Source organism: Danio rerio, chromosome 12 (genome assembly GCF_052040795.2).
Source record: "Danio rerio strain M-AB ecotype USA chromosome 12, GRCz13ab, whole genome shotgun sequence".
Classification (NCBI taxonomy): domain Eukaryota; kingdom Metazoa; phylum Chordata; class Actinopteri; order Cypriniformes; family Danionidae; genus Danio; species Danio rerio.
In genome coordinates this window covers 7,590,691-7,609,147 of record NC_141032.1, presented here as the reverse complement: position 1 = coordinate 7,609,147, position 18,457 = coordinate 7,590,691, and the positions used below count along the sequence as shown (strand labels likewise).

General features: G+C 35.6%; 1 protein-coding gene across 30 annotated transcripts in view; it reads left to right on the top strand.

The window, feature by feature from the left end:
* The window catches only part of pcdh15b (protocadherin-related 15b), a 513,920-nt gene that overhangs the window by 32,077 nt on the left and 463,386 nt on the right, over positions 1-18,457 (top strand). For 3 of the 30 annotated variants that reach the window (XR_015944907.1, XR_015503450.2, XM_087275001.2), the window contains exon 3: positions 3,893-3,939. The exons of the other annotated variants lie outside the window; for them this stretch is intronic. The gene's annotated coding sequence lies outside the window, so the exon portion shown is untranslated. The remainder of the gene's footprint in view (positions 1-3,892; positions 3,940-18,457) is intronic. 30 annotated transcript variants of the gene reach the window in all.

The following is an 18,457-nucleotide window of genomic DNA, read 5'->3' as shown; positions in this document are numbered from 1 at the left end:
TGTTTTGTCATCACTTTTGACATTACGCTAAAGAATCATTCAAATACTAGCTTTAAAGTGACGTTAGTGAAGTGTCAACGGTTTCTGCTTTGCTGATGTCGGCTGAAAATGTGAAAGAATGGCAGAAGAAAGTATTGCCTCATACAAAAGGACTTTGACACTGTGTTTGATTTTCTTTTTATATACATTATTGAACTACTTTTACATCAGTGGCATCTGCAGTGCACACCTGATTCATGGCTGTTGCACAGACCCTTGTGTTTCTTTTTATCTATCTTATCTTACTTACCTATCTTGCTTACTTGCTTTTAACATACAGTATCCTTTAACAACAGTGCGGAGATGCATTGCTTGCATATGGTTAATGTGTTTGGTTGCATATTTTTTTCGTAGGTACAGTTGACATGCTGTCAATAATGCATTTGTATGTTTATGGCTTCACAAATTGTTGGCATGCTCTAAAGATGACAAAAAGCTACAATATGAAATATTGAAATTAAATGTTATTTCATGTTACAGAACATCATGGGTCAATAGGAGTAATATATATATATATATATATATATATATATATATATATATATATATATATATATATATATATATATATATATATATATATATAACAAAGAATTTTGTCTGTGGTATGTTTTTTACAGCAAATAAACAAAATATGCCATAAAGTCCCACAAAATCCTAGATTTTAGATGCAAATTATCAATGGTTGCTGAAGAAAATCCTACAATTAAGTAGTTGATGAAAATGTAGCATATACAGTACATTTTAAAATATATATCTAAAATTATAGTTACACAATATATGTTCTTCCTATTTGGTTTTACTTCTATTTATTTAACATATCATGTCAAATGAAATTAAATACAGCTTAGTTGAAAATAAATAATTTGCATAAATGCATGAATATTTTATATACAATGTTTTTGGGTAGTTTAACTGCATTTATTTAATCAAAAACAGTAAAACATTAATATAGTGCAATTTTTAACAATTTAGAATAAGTTACTTTTCTGATTGAAACTATTTTAAAATGACATTTATTTCTGTTATGTAAAAGGAGAATTATGAATGTTCAAAATGGTGAAAAGGTTGGAATAAGAAAAAGCTAAATGAAAAAAGCTAAAATACATTATTTATTTTAAGCAAGGACGCATTTCTATTCAAGGACGATTTCTATTCATAAAATAATCCTAAAAATAAATCACTTTCTCCACAAAAACTTTTCAACACTCATAATATTAATAATTGAGCACTTATCATAATTAATTGACCATTATTCCACATCGCTGTAGAAATAAAGCACTACAGCAATCAATTTGTCAGTTTGAGACCGTGTGATTAGTGCTCCATCTAGACAGACTTTGAGCATTTTGAACAAAGCGTGGATAAATAATGCCCGCAACTTTTATTTTTGATTTTATTATATATTTATATCAGCACAGAGAAGGTCAGAAGCTGTCAGATTTGAAAAGTTTAGGATAGAAGTAGCTGTCCAGTCTGCTCTTTTCAAGTGTTTGTACTGTGAGTACCAAGAAAGTCATCAAAAAAGTCTTATATATAAATTATACTTCTATACCAACATGAAAAAATAAGCATCATTAACTTGTTCAGAGGAAACGGCATCAAAACATCACGCATACTCTGGCTGGCCAATCAGTCAATGAAAAAAAACAATAAGCTCATAAAGATTTATATCCATTAACAATTGCATTAATTTAGCTTGAGATCTTTGAGTTGACTTGCAGTGGATTTCAGATCAACTGATGTTTAATTCATGTGTGAAAATAAAGCATTTTCCCCCAGTTTAAGCCTAAGGAATTTTTGGATTATGGCATTAGCCTGCCTTCTGACATGGTTAAAAAAATAAAAGCTATATGCCGAGATTCAATAATTCAGTATATGGTGATAATGAACATGCACAACATTTATATCGTGGGCATTAAGAATGTTCACATTGTATTTGCAGTGGGGATCATGCTTTGAGACTTGATAAGACTTGGCTTGATCATTTTAAATTATTAATTAATCTGACCTACTACATGCTAAAATATTGATTTAGATTCTGAATATTTATATGGCTATTGTACGTTAACACTGGGCAATAAGGCTCTAATAGTTAACATCAATTTTAACTAAACTCACAATGAAAACTAGGGAATGTTAATTTTAAGTCAACGCCTAATGTTAAAGTAGCAGTCGTAATCACTGTGTTAATTTGAGATATTAGTTCAAATTAATTTTTTAAACTAATGTTGTAACTGTAATAAATCTGTTGATTTGAATACATTAACATTTGCTAATGAGACATTATTATATAGTGACATTGTACTTTATTTGCAATAAAGTATTAACTATTGATTAAATTTACAGTAACACTTTATTTTGATGGTCCATTTGAGGATTAGTAGACTGTTTGCTTAAAGGGCCATGAAACCCCCTCGTTTCAGCAGTGTGTTTTCACACCTCTACTTTGGAAAAAGTCAGAAAAGTGGGCGTGTCCAGCTCTGTTTAGGGGGGAGTGTCGGAGGAAGAAAAGCGGCTTGGTATGGGAGTGTCTATTTGGGCGCGCTGAATTTCAGAGTCAAAACACACACCCACAGCGGACAATGTGACTGTGTTTACATGGACATCTGTTGTCGAAATATTTGCCAAATTATTAAATGGTGGACTTTAACTGGAGTTTGGCTCTTTCATTCAGGGAATTCATTCATGTCCCTCCCGACAAACGTGATATTTGATTCGAGGCGCTGCTCTAAGCGTGTATTTTTCATGCAATGTTTAATACCGCACGGCGAATGAGAGAAAAAAAACTCAGCATTTCCCGGAAACTTAGATGCACACGGCAGGTAGCGTCAGAAAGCCGCGTGTGTTATTCCAGTCATAAAATCCAACACGAGGTTATAGTTTGGTTGTAACTGTTAGTGCTAACTATTGCACTCGGTGCAATAGTTTGTTTGATACGAATAAAATACGAACTGAATAAACAAAGAGCACTGGTCGCTCACTTACCAAATCTGTAGAGACAGGACAATCCACAGCAACTAGAGCCGCGTCTTTATTTAGAGGAGACTACAAGCGAATCCGGATCTCAGCGTTTGCAGATGAGAACAGCTCTCAGGTAAACAATAATCCTCCTTAGACACGTAAGTTATTGTTGTCGCGCGTCGCGTACACTTAATCCACGAGTGAGTCTGAGCTCTCACAGAGACAAAATGAAAACGAAACTTAACTGCAGCAAACTATAAAAGCAACACTTCAGGCTTGTTTTGCCAACACAACGTGGCGTCTTTGCCGTCAACACTGTGACTAATGAATATTAATGAAGTTGCACAATAGAGCGCGCTGATTGGTTTGACCCAAGCCTTACTCATGCATTAATGCATCACACTGTAAGACGTAATAAGACTCACTCTGGCACAGACGCCCAGTCTGCACGCTGGAATACACGCTATTATGTCATGACCGTGACGCAGCTTCAAAAATTCATTTCAAACAGGAAGTACGAATTTGCTTGAAATAACGCAAAAACAACCAATTTACACTTTTTAGTGAAATATAGGTGTCCTAATAGTGTTTTTAGCAGTGTGGGACGACTGTCAACAGCTCAAAAAATGTGTTTTGGTGTTTCGTGACCCTTTAATATCGGTTGAAACTGCTTTTTCAACAGATATTTAACTGACTATAAGAAACTTTGCAAATTCATGTCAACTTACACTAACCCTAACCCCAACCTAACAGTCTACTTATTATCTAATGAGAATTAGTTGGCATGTAGATGCAATGTAACCTAAATTCAACAAACGGACCAGCAAAATAAAGTGTCACCAAATTTACAAAAATGATACATATAGTTATGATGCTCTATCTTTTTCAGGATATGAAATTGTCGTCAAATTGTCCAGCCCTTGCACATGCAGTAAAGTATGTACTGTCTTCTCCTTCCTTTTTTAAAAGTAATTTAGAATAAAATAGAATGCATCTTTAGATTAATATCATGATTTCTGCACATAAACAGTTTGTGTACAAGGAACCCAATGTAATGTGCTGATTGATGCTGTGATTGATGAATAAACGATTGATGAATACATTTTACACATTGTTGCTACCAATCGTTTGTGAATGATACACTAGTGCAAGACTGGACCTCATTTAAATCCCATGAATAGGAACGAGTGGTGTGGTGGCTTTACAGATCATAGCATGTGCTAATGAAAACTTGGCTTGTGTGAAGAGAACTTTCCTGTTACAAGTTTGATGAATGAGTGTTTAAAATAGTGAGATTTAAGCATACTGTAGATTTCTTTTTTAAATATTGCAGGTTTTGAGCTACTGGAGAACTATTATTAATTAGTGTTGATTGCTGTTACTTTAAGCCTCGCATGGTCAACAGATGGCAGGAACACAATTTGGAAAATATCACCTATAAAAATAAACCGGTTGTTGGTGGTGCATCTATAAACTAAAAAAAGTTTGTCGATTTAGAAACATTTATGTAAATGAGAAAAAAGAAAGAGATTCTGTGCCCACAGCCACCACCCACCCATCCAATCTGATCATCAGTTATGTTGCCAAATGCTGGCACACAAAAGGTTAAAGAAAAACAACAACAAACAAAAAATCTCTTGTTCATTTAGCAGATGCTTTTGTCCAAAGCATTTAAACATTTTTTTAGACCAAGCAAGCTGTTTAGGTTATTTTATTATTATTTTTTTTTATGTTTCTTCTAATATTGTTTTGTTTTCTATTGAAAAGTATTTTAGTTACTATGGAAATTTCTCATGTAGTATTTTGACAAACATTTCTAAATCATATTTTCCCACATTTGGGGTCAACCTTGTATAGTAAATTTGCTTTTTGTTGTTGTTGTTGTTGCTGTTGTTGTTGTAGAATACATACTGTAAAACGTGTTACTTAGAAATTCCATTGAATTGAATGAATGTTTGTTTGTTTAAATGAATGAATAAATGAATGATCGAATGAATGAATGAATGAATGAATAGAGTAAATGAATGATTGGTTATTTGTTTAGGAAGTTATCATACCCTACTTTAAACAATAATTAAATGCACTACAGAATATTACGTTTTCTAACACATGCACAAACCGCATGCATTCTGTCAGTGCTGCATGAGCTTGGCTTGTGGTGCCAACTGCTGGACACTCGCAGCTTATTATTAGTCAAAGTGCATTAGCATGTTGTAAGCATATAATCACAGTCCACATGTGAAGTCATCAGTCTGATTTGAGAGCTTTTTAGAGGTGCATATATTACAGTGTTCTTGCATTAAATTAATCTTAAATGGTAAGTTTGTACTCCACGAATGGCATATAATTTAATTTATACTTGGAAAAACCCTTAAAATAAAATGGCACTGATGTAAGCTACATTTTAGCTACATTTCTGATTTTTTGGAATTAATACTTTTCATAGCGTAATACTAACAAATCTACTTTTAGAAGAACTACTTTTTACTTATAATACTTATAGTATGTAGAATTAATGCTTTTACTCGTACTACATTTTTTGACAAGTACTTTAATGATACTTTTACTTGAATATGATTTGTTTTCAATACATTTTACACCACTGGCTATACATCAGAATATACACTCATGCTCGTTAACATAAATTCCTAATCAGCCAATCACATGGCAACAACTCAGTGCAATTAGTCATTCTAAAGGCAGGTTTAAGGCATCATGCCTTCTATTAACGGTTCGGGCTGTTGGTTGTGGTGTAATGGTGTAGGGGATTTTTTTGGCTCACTTTGGGCCCATTAGTACCAATTGAGCATCATGTCTAAACTATTTAGTCTCCACTTCACTTCCTAATCTGCAATTGCCTCTCTGGATATCACACTAACTGTACCCAAAAAAAAAAAAATTTACTAATACTTTCCTTCTTAGACTTTACAAACCTGAAACTTGCCTATAGCACTTATTCATTGTTGCTCTTATAGTTGTGTAAATTGCTTCCTTGTCCTCATTTGTAAGTCGCTTTGGATAAGTGTCTACTAAATGACTAAATGTAAATGTTAATGCCACAGCCTATCAGAGTATTGTTGCTGACCATGTCTGTCCCTTTATGACCACAGTGTACTTCTCTTCTGATATCTACTGAACGCACCATGTCATAAAGCGCGAAACATCTCAGACTTGAACATGACAATGAGTTCACTGTACTTAAATGGCCTCCACAGTCACTAGGCCTCAATCCAATAGAGCACCTTTGGGGTGTGGTGAAACGGGAGATTCGCATCATGGAGGCAGTTCTTAAGGCAAAAGGGGATCCAACCCAGTACTAGTAAGGTGTACCTAATAAAGTGGCCAGTGAGTGTATACTTGTATAAATGCAGTCTTTGTGATTTTGATAATCACACCAGTTCATTTCCAATTCTCAGGCATTGTTGGAATTAACAACAGTGTTTCATACTTTTCACCCAGGCTGATTTTTTCTCACATTTGGTGCTTGACGAGGCTTAATTTCAAGCCCTCAGCGTATCATTAATGCAGCAGCCTTGAAACCGTTTGCAAGTCAGCAGAAATCTTTCAGAACCACTGCTAGCTGTATGTTATTTTACATTAGCTTGTGGTTTGGAGAGCCCTTTGTCAAGTATTATGTTGCTAATCTGAGCCGAACGAGGAACAGAATGTAACCTATAAAAGGACGGCGGATGGCCTTCCAACGCTAATCTCATTTGATGTGATATTTATTGCCAGTTTGGAGATACCATCTGTGAACAGTGTAAACATACATATTTATGTTACCAGAGAGCCGAATACAGGCTGTTCTCACCGTTCACCGCATGAAAATGACTATTTGCACATAAATTGGAATCTTTTATGGCAACCTTTTCAAACTTTAAACGAATAGCACTCGCCCATGCAATAATTGAATAGGAGATTTTAGAAGAGCAGATTTCCATATTTGCTTCGTTGCATCATATTGTAGCCGTCAAAAGATAAAGTGTCTGGAGAGGCAAAAGCTACTGGTTCTGTTCAAAGTGCAGAAAATTAGAGTTGTACATGGTGTTTGCAAAGCACATAAGAAACTGTACCCTGGTAAGGCGCGCTCTGTCTCCCATGGCAGAAATCCATAAAATCCATTAAAAAAAAAAAAAAAAAAATCAGAAGTATCTTCATCATAGGGTGTAAGCTGTGTAATCTCGGCCCTGTCATGCTGGCTAGATTCAACTCTGGTTTGTTCCCAGTTGACACAAGATGGAAAGGTTCACATGGAACTCACCCCCCCCCCCCCTTTTTTTTAAAGGTCTATTATAATATTCATGTTTCCATCTGTGCAAAAAAGGTTTCTTGAGGAGTGTGCCAACATTATTACACAGAAATGATTCAACTTTTTAAAATCAGTACAAGGAGAAATATAGTTGTTTTTTTTCAACTGTATTTAGATATTATTTAAAAACTAAGTAATGCTAAAATAAATCTACTATATTTAATGCTATAAATCTATTTGTTTAGCAAAAAGAAAACTGTCGTTTGTGCAAAACTAATGTATTTATAAGTTAAGATCTACACAAATGATTAATTTACTAAAATAAAAATCAAGTACTTTAAGTGAGTCATCCTTTAGAGTGATGCTAAAATAATAGTACTTTATTTAATGCTATAAATTTATTCATTTTGCAAGAAGTAAAAGAATGCACTTTATACAGTCCTTTGTTCAAAAGTAATGCAATAATAAGTTAAAATCTACACAAGTGATTCATTGACTTCTATCAAGTACTTTGTCATTCTTTAAAGTGATGCTAAAATAAATGTACTATATTTAATTCTAAAAATGTAATTGTAAAGAAAAAAAATATGTACATTTACAGTCTTTGTGCAAAAGTAATGCAACTATAAGTTGCTTGATTGATTGATTGATTGATTTTATTTGACAACTTTAACAAAAATATACAAACAAGTCCAATTAGACGAATTCATACATATTTTACAAACTGTCAAGGATAAAATATACAAAAAAGCCACAGACTTATTTCCATTGTGGTCCTCTATTCCTAAAAAATGAACGAGCAAATCATAAATGGAGGGCAAACATCATCAGCTCAGCAACTCCTCAACTTCAACCGTAAAACCATTTTTTCTTTTCCTTTTTAAAAACACTCTCAAATAATTGAATCTCTTTAAAACTCCTATGCAATTCTCATTCCCAGCAAAAGCTAGTGCACAAAAATGACTTTCTACCTGTTTTACTTTTAAATCTACAAGGATAAATATACCTGCTACTCACTCTTGAATGACAATGTACCTCACTAACTAAAACATAATAATCAAGAAAATATGTGGTACCATTTACTTTAAAATCTTAAACACCATCACTAATTTCAGAAAGTTATCCTTTTTTAAATTTTTAAAAATTACTTTTACAATAATGTTCATTATTAAAAGTTAAAATCGACATAAATTATTCACTTCAGCTACAAATGAAAATCAAGTACTTTAAGTGTGTCATCCTTTAAAGTGATGCTAAAATAAATGTGCTATATTTAATGCTATAAATGTGTTTCATAATTGTAATTATCAAGTGCTGTTCAGGTCCTGTAATTGGTTCAGGTGTGTTTGATCAGGGTTTGAGCTGAACTCTTTGGGAAGGTCGATCTCCAGGAACAAGGTTGAGCACCCCTAATGTATATTATACAGTCCTTGTGCTAAAGTAAATGCAATTACTGTATAAGTTAAAATCTTCAAAAATTATTCACTTTAGTTTAAAATCAAGTACTTTAAATGTGTCATTCTCTATTGCATGCATATCAAGGGGGTATTAAGCATAATGATTTAAAATGTTAATGTATTTTACTTTCACACCTTTAATTTGACAGTTTTACAAAGTGAACATGTTGAACTCATATCTGAACAAAAGGCCGTAAGTGCATTATCTGCATGTTCAATGGGATAAAATCATACTTTTATAATATTAAGGAATCACACATTCAATACAGTTACGCAGATGTATTTTTTTTTTTACAATATAGGGATAATAAAAAGACATATGAGCCCATTTGTTAAAATGTGTGGTGTTCATGAGACAATAGGCAGAAAGGTACTTGGATAACCTGCTACTGCTTTTCACAAGGTTCTGGAGATTCCTAAGACAGATTCAAAGGAGAATTGGATGGTGAATTAATTTTTTTATTTTTTTTAAGCTTCTTAAGTATTGTTGCTGTTTCATTCATTCATTTTCTTGTCGGCTTAGTCCCTTTATTAATCCGGGGTCGCCACAGCGAAATGAACCGCCAACTTATCCAGAAAGGGTTTTTACGCAGCGGATGCCCTTCCAGCCTCAACCCAGCTCTGGGAAACATCCATACACACATTCGCACACACACACAAACACACACTCATACACTACGGGCAATTTAGCCTACCCAATTCACCTGTACCGCATGTCTTTGGAGTGTGGGGGAAACCGGAGCACCCGGAGGAAACCCACGCGAATGCAGGTAGAACATGCAAACTCCACACAGAAACGCCAACTGAGCCAAGGCTCAATCCAGCGACCTTCTTGCTGTGAGGCGACAGCACTACCTACTGCGCCACTGCTTCGCCCTATCGTTGCTGACAATGAAAATATATCTTAAAAATTACAAAGCAAAAATCACTCCAGATATATATTCTATTCAGTACATGTATATCAGCAAGCATTTTTAATGGGATTATATAGTATCTAATGTTAAATAATTCTCGCATTAGGTACAGTGCAGAAGGTTGAGGCCTGGTTGAGTTGCCTTATATAACTTTGTTATATTTGTTTTTCTGAAGTCCCTCATGGCCATTCCTGGTGCTGTCGATCTAATGTTATTGGTAGATTGCATGTTTAGGAAAGACTCAAAATCTTTAGATATTGGCAGAAGAACTTGGTTTTTGACAAGAAGTCACTCATAAAATATTTAACGCTGAGTTCTGATGTTGCTTTATTATTCTGGAAACATTTTGTAACCAGATAAACGATTGATCAGTCAAAAATAAATAAATAAATATATACTCTTCTGTCTACAAATATGAACTGTTCATTGAATCATATAATTAACAACATACACTATTAACATATAAAGTCACTATGACTGCCAACATTTTCTTTTCTAAGCATGATTAATTGTATTCATGTACTCTATGCGGTTACATTCATATAATGTAGGTGGTAACAGTCATATAAAATAATATAAATAAAAAGACAGGCAGATTATTAACTTATAAAGCATTAAAGCATAAAGCATATAAATAGCATTATTACCCCCCCCCCCCCCCCCCCTAATTTCTGTTTAACGGAGAGAAGGTTTTTTCAACACATTTCTAAACATAATAGTTTTAATTACTAATTTCTAATAATAATTTATTTTATCTTTGTCATGATAAATGGTAAATAATATTTTACTAGATATTTTTCAAGACACTTCTATACAGCTTAAAGTGACATTTAAAGACTAAACTAGGTTAATTAGGTTAACTAGGTAGGTTAGGGTAATTAGGCAAGTTATTGCATAATGATGGTTTGTTCTGTAGACTATCGAAAAAATATATAGTTAAAAGCGGTCAGTAATTTTGACCTTAAAATGTTTTTTAAAAAATCAAAAACTGATTTTATTCTATCCGAAATAAAACAAATAAGAGTTTCTCCAAAAGAAAAAAAATATTATCAGACATTCTGTGAAAATTTACTTACTCTGTTAAACATGATTTGTGAAGTAATTAAAAAAACAACAACAAAAACAAAAAAACAAAACAAAGGGGGGCTAATAATTCTGACTTTAATTGTATATATAATATTTCATATATATGTATGTATATTACTAGTGTGTATCGCCAGCTCATCAGTTCTTCAGTACTGTTTCTTCTTTTCAGTGTAATGTTAAAGAGATGAATGGCTTGGCAGCTTGCCATCATATGTGCAAGTGAATTGACTCATTCTGAGGCTCAATGACCATCAGATGTGGGAGCAGCACACAAAAACACACACAAAAAACAACATGCATTTTCTTTCATTTTGAAAGAGACCTTTAAAGCGTGATATCTGTGAGGTATCAATTGGGCAAAATGTGAAGCAATTTAAGAGATTGTGAAATTGATCAAGAGATTAATCACATGACATTAACAACATGGATGATTTAGTAATGGTGATTTCATGCAATCTCATAGTTATTTAGGACACGCTTTACACACCTGCCTGTCCTGCGTAAATCTACCAGAGGCCGCTGTCAACTTACTGACTGACTGACCGACCGATACCCCATCCACCCCCTTCCTTAAACCCAACCAATAGTGTTTTAAAAAGCACCGGTTGATCAGTGCCCACTCACTTCATTTAATGCTAAACTTAAGGCATTTCTCCACTAATTATTTAAACTAATAGGAACAAATAGTCTTGGAGAAAGTTTTTTGAGTTCTCATGAACACGACATGCAGTTTGAATTGTGTTTAAATTGACAAAAGCAGCGGAAGGAAGCGAATGGCTTTAGAATATTTGGGATATAGTCTGCCTACATGACATTTTTCTAGGCCCTTTTATTATAAGCTACTTTCATGGCTTTTGTTGGCTTATAAATTACTCAGAATATAGCGCATGCGCAAGATTGGATTTGGATTGGTACCAGCTGGCTGATACCAGATCCAGCAAAAATATGTTGGGTCCGAAACGATATCTGATCCAAGTATCTGCATCAGTACATCCCTAAAAAGAACAATTCAAAGACTCCCTGTGATCACCAGTAATCAAACACAACTGCACACAAAAAAACAAAGCCTACAAATGGCATACTGATGTTGTTTCAATGCTTTAAACCAAATTTAGTATCATAAATGTAGCATAAATGTGTTCACTTCTAAATATGGCGTAATTTGTCATTGTGCTGGTTTAATTACTTGTTTTACGCAGTTACATGAACATTTGCTTGTTTCGTTTATTTATAGAGGCAGGAACGTTATATTAAAATCAGTCAATTTAATGAAGAACATTTCAAGGCAATTTCAAAAGAAAAAGAACAATGACTGTCTGTGATCACCATTAATCAAACAATAACTGCACCAGAAAAAAAAATCACTCAACAGATTTTTTTTTAGCTTGAAAATGTGATTAAAATCAGCAGGGCCTGTTATTAAATTATAATGAAAGACTTACCTTTGGGAATTTGCAGGCTACTTCTGCTGAGAGCAAGTTAAGTTTGACAGATCAGACTTGGATTACAGATTGGTGCAATATGTCAACATAATATCTAACTAAATTCATCATAACGTCACTGATGCTAATAAATAAAGTTATAGTCATGGCAGCAATTCATTCACTTTGACACATACAGATATCTCTACTATTTCTTTAGATTTCATACACTCATACTGCGTTTTCATACTGCCCAACTCACTGCTGAGTTAAATGTGCACCTCAACTCTTCTGTTTCCCCCAAAACTGTTTGTCGGGAGCTCCACATGGTTAATGTACAGTCATGTGAAACATTAGGACACCCTATAAAAGCCTGGGTGTTTTGTACATTTAAAAAAAAAAAGTATATATGGTTGTTTAATCTCATTTTTAACAATGCAGAATTATTAAGGTAACATAAGCAAACTATTTAAAGTGGATTGTTCTGTAAATGTAATTCTACAAAAATGCAAGGAACTGAAGAAAAAGTTAGGACACCCTACCCCTTAATAGCTTGTGTCACCCCCTTTGGCTGAAATAACTGCAGTGAGATGTTTCCTGTAGCCATCTACCAGTCTCTGACATCTGTCTGAGGAAAGTGTTGCCCACACTTCAATGCAGAATTCTTTTAGCTGGGAGATGTTTGAGGGGTTTCTTGCATGTACAGCTTGTTTCAAGTCACCCAACAGCATCTTAATGGGATTTAACTTGGCTATTCAAGGACTCTACATTTTCTAGTTTACAGCCAGTAATTGGTTTATTTACTGGTATGTTTTGGGTCATTGTCATGTTGCATGGTCCAGTTAAATTTCAGCTTTAATTTTTGGACAGTTTGTCTCACATGTTCCTCACGCACCCTCTGATATGCCGTAGAATTCTGTCACTATGTGATGCGTTTTTTGGAGAACGTTTTTTGACTCGCTCCTCCAAAAAACCCAAAGTGGCTCAATAATATTTAGTTCAGGTGACTGTGCTGGCCGTGTTCCAGAACATGGAAGATGTTCAACTTCACTTTCATGTTTATCAGACCACTCTGTCATCAGTCTTGCTGTGTGTATTGGTGCATTATCATTCTGATACATGGCACTGCTTTCAAGATACAATGTTTAAACCACTGGTTGCACATGGTCCTCCAGAATGGTTCTGTGTCCATGGCAGTGACACAACCATCTAGCACAAGTACTTTGTATAACTAGGGGATGCCATGATATTCTGCCATGCCATGCTTCTCTCTGGGCATGCAACAGATTGGGTGATACACGTCTTTAGGGCTTCTCCACACCGTAACTCTCCCGGATGTGGGAAGGACAGTAAAGGTGGACAGTACAGGTTTAACATTGTCCACAGCCCAAGATTTTTGCTAATGGCACCATTGAAACCGACATTTGGCATAGGCACGAATGACCAAAAGTTTAGCTCAATCCCGTACAGTCATGTGAAGAAAATAGGACACCCTATGATAGCTTGGGTAATTTGAAAAGTGTTTTAATATATGGTTATTTACCCACAATTTTAACAATACTGAAGGATGACTGTAATATAATTAAAATTGAAAATTTTTTTATTTAAATTTAAGATTTAATTCTACAAAAAGGAAAAAGTTAGGACACCTCACATTTATTCGCTCTTTAAAATGGCTCAAATCACAGACAGGTGTACCACAACAGGTGCACGTTATTAGTGAATTCTTACTCAGCTTTTTGAATGAGGCTTGCCCTTTCTAAACCTCTGAAATGTATTTCGGTTTGTTTCTGGCTGTTGAAGTGAGAGTGAGCACCATGGTGAGAGCAAAAGAGCTGTGTCACGAAACAGTCACCATATCTCAAGCCAATAGAACATCTTTGGAATGTGGTGGAACGGGAGTTTTACATCATGGATGTGCAGTCGACAAATCTGCAGCAACTGCTATCATGTCAATATGGACCAAAATCTCTGAGGAATATTTCCAGTACCTAATACAGTACCTACATAATAAAGTGGCCAGGTAGTGTATGTCAAAATACTAAATTAGATTATTTCAAATTTATCTTTGGGATAAAGAAACCAAAACATAGATTATATATTTCGATCAAACATCATGAGATTCATTTAAATTAATTAGAATAATCAACACGCTATGTTATTGGTTAGTTGAAAAATTTAAAATGTTTGACAGCCATAATATTAAGATGCCATCTATATATCAATACTATCAAGCGTATCTGACAGGTTGCTTTCAAATGATTTGAGAACAAGTTTAAACAAAGACTTTCACTCTAAAAAAAGACCTTTGACATCAAACTAATGCCGAGTTCGGACTGCATGATTTTCAAAGTAGTCATGTCACAGATGTTTTCACACTGCATGACTATCTGGGCTTGCGTTTCGTCGCTGCTTTGTTTACACTGCAAGATGGATCGGCGACAGGGACATTCACATTGCATGAATTTACTATTGGAAGAATCGCCGACAACTTCGTCCAAACTACGTCTCACAGCCAAAAGCACGTCGTATATCTTTTGTTATGAACTACATAATGAGAAAGAAGCCTTTAATAGGGTAGAACATGTACATGTTTGCTCACCTGGGTTTAAAGGTAATTAGCCATTTCTCCTCAACGTTGATAATAAACAAATTTCTTTCTGTATGAAACGTCAAACAGACACAGACACAGTGAGTCCTGTCAAACCTCCACTAGTTTTACCTCCATTTCGTGGGTCCAAATAAACCAAAAAAGAGCGCTTTTACCTTCTCCCCCAGCCTTCCGCTGGCCTGCTGCAGGTATACACACACGCACACACAAGTGAAAACTGCTCTATCATTGGCTGTAGGCGATGGCTGATGTTATTTTCAGTCAAAACTCAATTCACACGCCATGATTTGAATCGCCGACAGCTCCAGATATTTAGCACGCCAAATATCTCAGGCATCGGCGACTCATCGGCGATTCTCTCAGATTGCGTCTTTGAAAGTTCATACTGTGTGATTGTCACTCACGTGCACGAGCAGCCATTTGACTGTGATTTCAGCCATTTGTCGGCGATTTCTCAAAACCTGTCGGCGAGCCAAAATCGGGACTAAAATCACGCAGTCTGAACTAGGCATAACTCTCCACAGCAAAATATCTAGCATGAAAACACACCGAAAGATTGATTTGCCAAGTAATTTAAGTACGAAACGATATGACACATCTGACAGACAGTGGTGAAAAGGTTTTTCCCAGTGTACACACCAAATCTCATTCCAATCCAAGCCATCATTCACATCAGTACCACCGATAGTCCACCAAAAACAGTTCTTAGCATTAGGGGTTTATAGATGAGCGATAGTAGTAATGATGCTTGCCTTAGCAAACACCACTAATGATCTTTAAGAGAGCTAGTGTGACCAACTCATACATTAACACAATCAATGACTAATGATTATATAAAGGCAACCCGCCTGCCCTCAGATCTAACTTTATGAAAGACAAGTTAGACCAAAATCAATAGCTGAAATGAACATGCTGCATAAGCTCCTGCTGAATGCATCGCACATTAAATAAACTACATCATAAAGCATCTTTGGCTGTTATTGATGTGTTGACGGGATCTGCTATTCACGGTTCTGCCGCTTTAGATTCACTGAAGCGCAAGAGTAATTGTGTTTAATCCATCGGCACAGAATTAATGAGCTAAATCTAAATAACATCCATTAAGTAAGTGAATTATGGCTAAACTAAGATAATTGGAAACGTGTATATGTGTGCATGAGGAAATATTACGTTGTATATACAGTTTAGTCGCAAACCATCTTATTATAATCACGCATAACTGCAGTTAGTGTCTTTACACCTCCGTTAACAATCATATGCATTTATTAGTGTGGTGTAGGGTCTCCTTTTGCAACCAATACATCAAATTCAAGTCCTGCACAGCGGCCAGAAGGATTTTGAGCAATTCTTCTTGCATGATAGTGGCCAGGTCACTATGATGCTGGTGAAAGAAAACGCTTCCTGACTCGCTCCTCCAAAAAACCCCAACGTGGCTCAATAATATTTAGATCAGGTGACTGTGTAGCAGAACTGTATAAAGTACTAGAGACCCAGACTTAAGTAAAAGTACTCTATCAAAAACTTGACTTGAGTAGAAGTTGAAGTGCTCTTTAAGCACCATACTTAAGTGGAAGTACTAAAGTATTCAACATTTTTTGAACTTAAGTATTGCAAGTCTTTTATTTCAAAATGTACTACGCAAATACTGAAAGTACAAGTATTGTGTAATGTAGTAATTAAAGAAAGCAGTCAAAAGACATTGTTTTGTTTATTTTAAATATCTTATTTTGGGGCACGTGATTAAACAGAATGAAAAGAAACAACGCTTACAATACTGTTTTTCTCTCGCACTTGAACCACAGCTCTGACAAATTATAAAAGCTTTAACACACACCTTTCAAAGTTGTGTGTCACAAAAAAACTCCGTAATCCACTAAAAACGCTACTGAAACCTTTTTACGGATCGCAAATTACCGGTTGTAAACGCTGTAAAAAGAAGTTCTAAACATTCTACTGGAAGACGCTGGTGACTATGGTGCCCTCCATGCAGTAGCCAACAAAAAGGTGTTTAATTGTAAAGAGTAGGGGTGTGAATCTACGTTGGTCTCACAGTTCGGTTCGGTTACGATTATCATGCCATTGATTTGGTTCAATTCGATATCTCGGTGCATTAACAATGTTTTCCATATATAATTAGATTTTTTCTTCAACACAAGAATTCTTTTTATTAAAATCTGTGAATATATTAATATTTATATATTATTTGTAATACAAGTTCTTTAACATAGCAGTAAGATATATGAACTGTACTCTTAATTTGACCTGCTCAAAGAAAACATTCTTTCTGAATGCATCAAACAAAACTCAAATACATGCACAGAAGACAGCGTGAGTATTTATAGCAAATAAACTAATGTAAATATTATCCCGCTTGCTTTTTGAGCGCTGACTGGTGAGGTCTTAAGCCTGATTTATACTTCTGCGTCAGGTGACCGGCGTAACCCACGGCGCATGCAACGCGCGTGGCAGTGCATTTATACTTCTGAGCGCTGTCTCCGTCGGTCTGCATTAACACTTCCGAAACGCTAGTTGGCAGTGATGTGTAAATGTTCCTCTTTGTCGAGTTTCTTCTCTGCTTTTTTGCTTTTCCTGAACACTTCCGGGATGTACAAGTGGCTCAAACTCGCTCATTTTGAGGCAGGAACCGGCGGTCGTGCAACAACTTAAACTATGAGGTAAACACAAAACAAAACTTTGCATCCGGAGCTCCTTCACGGGACTCCACACTTGTAAACAATCGCTCGCGCCATTCGCGCGACTCTCGGTCCCGCCCAGACTCGTCAGCGCTACCAAGCCGACCAATCACAGAGCTTACGCTACGCGTCGTTGCGACGTGTAGTTACAATTTTTGAGAGGTGCACGTCTGTGACGGCGATGGCCACCGCGAAGGGCTATGCGTCAGCGCCGTAGCATACGCCGGCGTTTGACGCAGAAGTATAAATCCGGCTTTACACTCTTATGATTAGTTAATGTCTTCACCAGCTCAACAAAAAGGGCTGCGATTGGCTTTAGAAATGAAAGCGCTGTTCACCAATGGCGGAAGAACAACCGCGGTTACAGTCTGTTTGCTCATAATAAGCGGTTATCACATATTATCCATAATGGACACAGTGGAGAAAACTCGCACATCAGGCACGCTCGTGTCAGGATCCACAAGTATCGCCTTAACAGCCGAGAGGAGAGGAAAAGTTACCTTATAAACAGGCCAGCGGGTCAAATGACCAAAGGGAGAGAGGGAGGTAAAGATGGAGTTTTACAGCATTTTTCTGTAGATGTGAAATAGCAGCTCGTGTGTTGTGCCGCCTTCATTATAGGAAGAGCGTTATTAACTCGCCTTCGCCTCTTTAGCCATAGTATTCAACTGCGACATCGCGCATAGGAGATAAATGACGTCAGTACGTAATAACCGGTTATGATCTATTACTGAACCGATATCGATAATTTTGACACCCCTAGTAACGAGTAACGATGCAGCACATAAAAAATCTATCAGAGTAAAAGTATTAAACTCATCGAAAATATGTACTGAAGTAAAAGTGAAAATAGGAGAAAAACAATACTCCAGTAGAGTACAGATACTGCCTTTTAAGTACAGTACAGTAGTGAAGTAGTTCTACTTCCTTACTGTACATAATTGTATTTTTTATTTGCTTGTTCATTTAAAAGGGACAATACACTTGACATTGTTATACAAAGATAAATGATGTTGCGTACAT